We start from the raw sequence: 6000 nt of genomic DNA, 5'->3' as shown, positions 1-6000 counted from the left end.
ATGGCCTCTAAACCTTCAAGCTGCATACTGGACCCTATTCCAACTAAACTACTGAAAGAGCTGCTTCCTGTGCTTGGCCCTCCTCATGTTGAACATAACAACCGGCTCTCTATCCACCGGATGTGTACCAAACTCACTAAAAGTGCCAGTAATATAGTCTCTCTTGAAAAAGCCAAACCTTGACCCAGAAAATATAAAAAATTATCGGCCTATATTGAATCTCCCATTCCTCTCAAAATGTTTAGATGTCAAGTCCAGTGGACTTGTCCACCTCCAAAACAAATGGCAACAATAATCATTCCTTGCAATGTGTAGTAGTCACTACAAGACAACTAGTAAAATGCTCTAATCATGTATTCCTGTAGGATAACATTTCAGAATAAATCGGTAGGACAACTGGACCCCTTGAGTACCAGTACCAATACCACAGTCAGCCCAGCAACACTCAGTAAGAGGATTAGTAACCTCACAAGTTAAATTGCTATTGATAATAACAACATAGGAGTCACTCGGGGTGCAGCGCGGGGAAGGGAATCTCCATTGCACTCATCCAATGGTTACACACGCCACTAATAAATAGAATCCTCCGTACAGGAGAAAAAGTTATTAGAAGTCAGGAACCACGATCACACCACGTACGACTGGTCTAATACTTACAGTACTTCCGTCATGAGGTTAGCTCCTCCGTGGATAACATAGCTATGAAGTATACTTCTTCATACCTACCTCCACTACAATAGTGGAAGACAGTGACTGGTAGTAAAACCACTACAGACTCCCTCGACACCAATTCTGACTGACCTCCAGGCATTGACCTGACGACGTCACTCATTCTGAACAAGTTGTAATCTGCCAGGATACTTGGTTTCCTTCCCTTGACATGTGTGCTTGCGTAAGCATAAACGCACATGTACAACGGAACATTCAATTAGGATTTATGCTAGGATCACTTAAGGGTCCGAGCAAAATACCAGCCTTAGTAAAGTTTAACATTTATTTTGAGGCCTTTAACTCTACAGCTACAGCACTCACCAGTTTTCTTCTCAGAAGTCCATAGGTCATCCCTGTAGACTGCCCAAAACTAGTGCCTTACAGCTATAGACGTATCATATAGTCATCAATTTAGGATAGTACCTTAACCAACACCCCGCAAATTAGAAGAGCCCTAGATATGACATTAGACAATGCCATGATAGGGTCATTTTGCCAAGTTATTTTGCCAATATCTATATTTTGTTTTGTTTATGCTTTCATTAATTTTGTTTCATTTTCTTCGGCATGTAGAAAGTGATAGCCATAAACAACTTCCCCATACAACCATCAGTTACTGCCACAACGCCGCTCATTTGGGAGGAAACGTAATGATATATTTCATGAGTGTGTGTGCGTTGTTAACATCTGCCTAAGTTACTGCCCAGATCTTCCAGTCTGGACGACCAGACGACGGGTCCGGAACGGCGATCCCAATCCGGACCTCCGCTGCCCAGCCATGGAGCAGACTTCTTCATTTGCAGACACCCTACCCGGGTCGACCACCAGATGGGGACCACAACGATGGTCCACAACCAGGACAACCCACGGTCATTTTTATGTTGGTTTGCAACATGCAGGTTAATCGCAAGATTGAACCCAGCATGGGGGGGACTGTCATGACGTTGGGTTGGGGGTAGGTTTATGAGTCATAAATACCTCTTTCCCCCTTTTTCCTTCTCCCTACTATAACTGATGTGACATAAGAAAACCCCTTGGTTAACATAGAGGTTCTGGGAACATCAGAAGTGGGGGGAAATGAACTATATTCTGGTAATCCGACCAACTGAACATATGCGGTGGTACTTAAGGTATATTATGTCAGTTCGGTTGCCCTCTGACACATTCTCATCAATGATAGAATGACATAAACTCTACTGTGGAAAGTCTAAACGTCAGAGGTATCGGATTCACATGGAATTGTTATTTAATTCAAATGTTTGAATATGACATTATTTGTGAAGAGGCGAAATGTAATTTTAGCTTCCAAATGAGAGATCTGGACTTTCATAAGTGTTCCTCTGCTCACAGTGGCCCGCCCCTGTGAAGAGGCATGGGTGATAAACTTTTCAGACACACCCCTCTCCCTCCACTATAAAAGCCATTGACAAGAATATAACTTTCTGTTCCGGGTACGCTAGGATGACGATCCGGTGTCAGAATGGTTCAGATAATAACTACAGAACTAAGCCAACATCAGCATGGACTTTGATTGTGAATGGTATGAACTTTGAACTCGTATTCACTACAGAAGTGATATCTCCTAGCCGTTGAGTTAGCAACAGCTAAACACAGGTTAGGAAGGACAGTCCGAGTAACCAACGTTCCTCCAACGTATCCAGTAAGGCACCAGAGACATTCTTCAAAGGACAGAGGACTCGGGTTGGCGACACGGTCCATCTACCACCAACCTACTGAAGCGCAGCTCAGAGTAAATATTTATTGCATTTTCCTCTTTGAATGGGCGCTAATTTAGAATGCATAAGATACTGTATTTACGATAGCACAGCTCGCCTATGTTCCAGTCTCCCGCTCTTTCACTAGGACTCAGCCCCTTCCCTTTGTGTAACAAGCTGTCATATCTATTCCGCCCGCCAGGGACGTTTTTCTGTATGACGTCATTTGTGATCAAGTTATGATTTAATTGTATATGTGTGATTCTGTGTGATTATTTAGGTATTTAGTAAATAAATAATTAAACCCAATTTTGTATTGCTGATTCAACTTGTTAGCCAGGATTCTTGCAGATAATCAAGGATTTACAACACAGGTGTCAAACTCATTCCACGGAGGGCCGAGTGTCTGCGGGTTTTCGCTCCACCCTTGTACTTGATTGATGAATTAACATCACTAATTAGTTAGGAACTCCCCACACCTGGTTGTCTAGGGCTTTATTGAAAGGAAAGACCAAAAACCTGCAGACACAAGGCCCTCCGTGGAATGAGTTTGACACCCCTGATTTACAACTTTCAGATGAGACTTGTCACGCCCTGGCCTTAGTATTCTTTGTTTTCTTTATTATTTTAGTTAGGTCAGGGTGTGACATGGGGAATGTTTGTGTTTTGTTGGTTTTGGGTGTTTTTTATGGTAAAGGGGTTGTTGGGTATAGTATATGGGTTTGTGTGGAGTACATGTGTCTAGTGTTGTCTATGTATGTTTAGTTGTCTAGGAGAGTCTATGGTTACCTGAATGAGTTCCCAATTAGAGACAGCTGATTTCGGTTGTCTCTGATTGGGAGCCTTATTTAGGGTAGCCATAGGCTCTCATTGGTTGTGGGTAATTGTCTATGTAGAACGTTTGTAGCCTGTATGTATGTGCACAACGTTTGTAGCTTCACGGTCGTTTTGTTGTTTTGTTAAAGTGTTTTGTGTCGTGTTCATCTTCGTGTTGTTAAATAAAAGAAGATGGCTTATTTTCCAACTGCTGCATTTTGGTCTGTCAATCCGCCACACGATCGTGACAAGACTGAATAAAATGACGATTAATGTGACTGTTATGGATGTAAAATCTTACTAAATCTTTAAGAGTTTATTCGAAAAATAACAGCTCTATAAATATTCTTTCGTGGTGTCCCTCTCTAGTTAATTAACATTTACATGATTAGTTCAATCAGGTAATATTAATTACGGAGAAATTATTTTATGGAATAGCATGTCATACCAATTAATCTGGCATAGTCAAAGACACGACAGTTATATCTGGAGTACTTTGCCTGTCTTATCCGGTGTCCTGTGTGAATTTAAGTATTCTCTCTCTAATTCTCTTTCTCTCGTTTTCTCTCTTTCTTGATTTCTTTCTTTCTCTCGGAGGAGGACCTGAGCCCTAGGACCATGCCTCAGGACTACCTGGCCTGATAACTCCTTGCTGTCCCTAGTCCACCTGGCCGTGCTGCTGCTCCAGTTTCAACTGTTCTGCCTGCAGCTATGGAAGCCTGACCTGTTCACCGGACGTGCTATCTGTCCCAGACCTGCTGTTTTCAACTCTATAGAGACAGCAAGAGTGGTAGAGATACTCTGAATGATCGGCTATGAAAAGCCAACTGACATTTACTCCTGCGGTGCTGACCTGTTGCTCACTCGACAACCACTGTGATTATTATTATTTGACCCTGCTGGTCATCTATGAACATTCGAACATCTTCGCTATGTTCTGTTATAATCTCCACCCGGCACAGCCAGAAGAGGACTGGCCACCCCTCATAGCCTGGTTCCTCTCTAGGTTTCTTCCTAGGTTCTGGCCTTTTTAGGGAGTTTTTCCTAGCCACCGTGCTTCTACACCTGCATTGCTTGCTGCTTGGGGTTTTAGGCTGGGTTTCTGTACAGCACTTTGTGATATCAGCTGATGTAAGAAGGGCTTTAAAAATAAATTTGATTGCAATTTGATTGATTTGTTGACTAAACCTATCATGATCCCCAAAGATTGGAAAGCTGCTGCGGTCATCCCCGTCTTCAAAGGGGGACACACCTTAGACCCAAACTGTTATAGACCTATATATATCCTACCCTGCCTTTCTAAAATCTTCAAAAGCCAAGTTAATAAACAGTTCACCGACCATTTGGAATCACACCGTACCTTCTCCACTATGCAATCTGGTTTCCGAGCTGGTCATGGGTGCACCTCAGCCATATTCAAGGTCATAAACGATATCATAACCGCCATAGATAAAGGACAGTACTGTGCAGCCGTCTTCATCGACCTGACCAAGGCTTTCGACTCTGTCAATCACTGCATTCTTATCGGCAGAATCAATAGCCTTGGCTTCTCAAATGGCTGCCTCGCCTGGTTCACCAACTACTTCTCAGATAGAGTTCAGTGTGTCAAATCGGAGGGCCTGTTGTCCGGACCTCTGGCAGTCTCTATGGGGGTGGCACAGGGCTCAATTCTCGGGCCGACTCTTTTCTCTGTATATGTCAATGATGTCGCTCTTGCTGTTGGTGATACTCTGATCCACCTCTACGCAGACGACACCATTTTGTATACATCTGGCCCTTCTTTGGACACTGTGCTAACAAACGAGCTTCAACGCCATACAACACTCCTTCCGTGCCATCCAACTGCTCTTAAATGCTAGTACAACTAAGTGCATGCTTTTCAACCGATTGCTGCCCGCACCCTCCCGCCCGACTAGCATCACTACTCTAGACGGTTCTGATTTAGAATATGTCGACAACTATAAATACCTAAGTGTCTGGTTAGACTGTAAACTCTCCTTCCAGACTCACATTAAACATCTCCAATCCAAAATGAAATCTAGAATCGGCTTCCTATTTCGCAACAAAGCCTCCTTTACTCATGCCGCCAAACATACCCTCGTAAAACTGAACATCCTAAAGGTCCTTGACTTCGGCGATGTCATTTACAAAATAGCCCCCAACACTCTACTCAGTAAACTGGATGTAGTCTATCACAGTGCCATCCGTTTTGTCACCAAAGCCCCATATACTACCCAGCACTGCAACCTCTATGCTCTCATCCTCTATGGCTGGCCCTCACTACATATCCGTCGCCAAACCAACTGGCTCCAGGTCATCTATAAGTCTTTGCTAGGTTAAGCCCCGCCTTATCTCAGCTCACTGGTCACCATAGCAACACCCACCCGCAGCACGCGCTCCAGCAGGTATATTGCACTGGTCATCCCCAAAGCCAACACTTCTTTTGGCCGCCTTTCCTTCCAGTTCTCTGCTTCCAATGACTGGAACGAATTGCAAAAATCTCTGAAGCAGGAGTCTTATATCGCCTTCTCTAACTTAAAGCATCAGTTGTCAGAGCAGCTTACCAATCATTGTACCTGTACACAGCCAATCTGTAAATAGCACACCCGACTACCTCATCCCCATATTATTACTTACCCTCTTGCTCTTTTGCACCCCAGTATCTTTACTTACACATCATCATCTGCACATATATCACTCCAGTATTAATTCTAAATTGTAATTATTTTCACCTCTATGGCCTATTTATTGCCTACCT

This window comes from Salvelinus fontinalis, chromosome 18 (assembly GCF_029448725.1).
Source record: "Salvelinus fontinalis isolate EN_2023a chromosome 18, ASM2944872v1, whole genome shotgun sequence".
Lineage (NCBI taxonomy): Eukaryota > Metazoa > Chordata > Actinopteri > Salmoniformes > Salmonidae > Salvelinus > Salvelinus fontinalis.
This window is presented reverse-complemented; position numbering follows the sequence as displayed.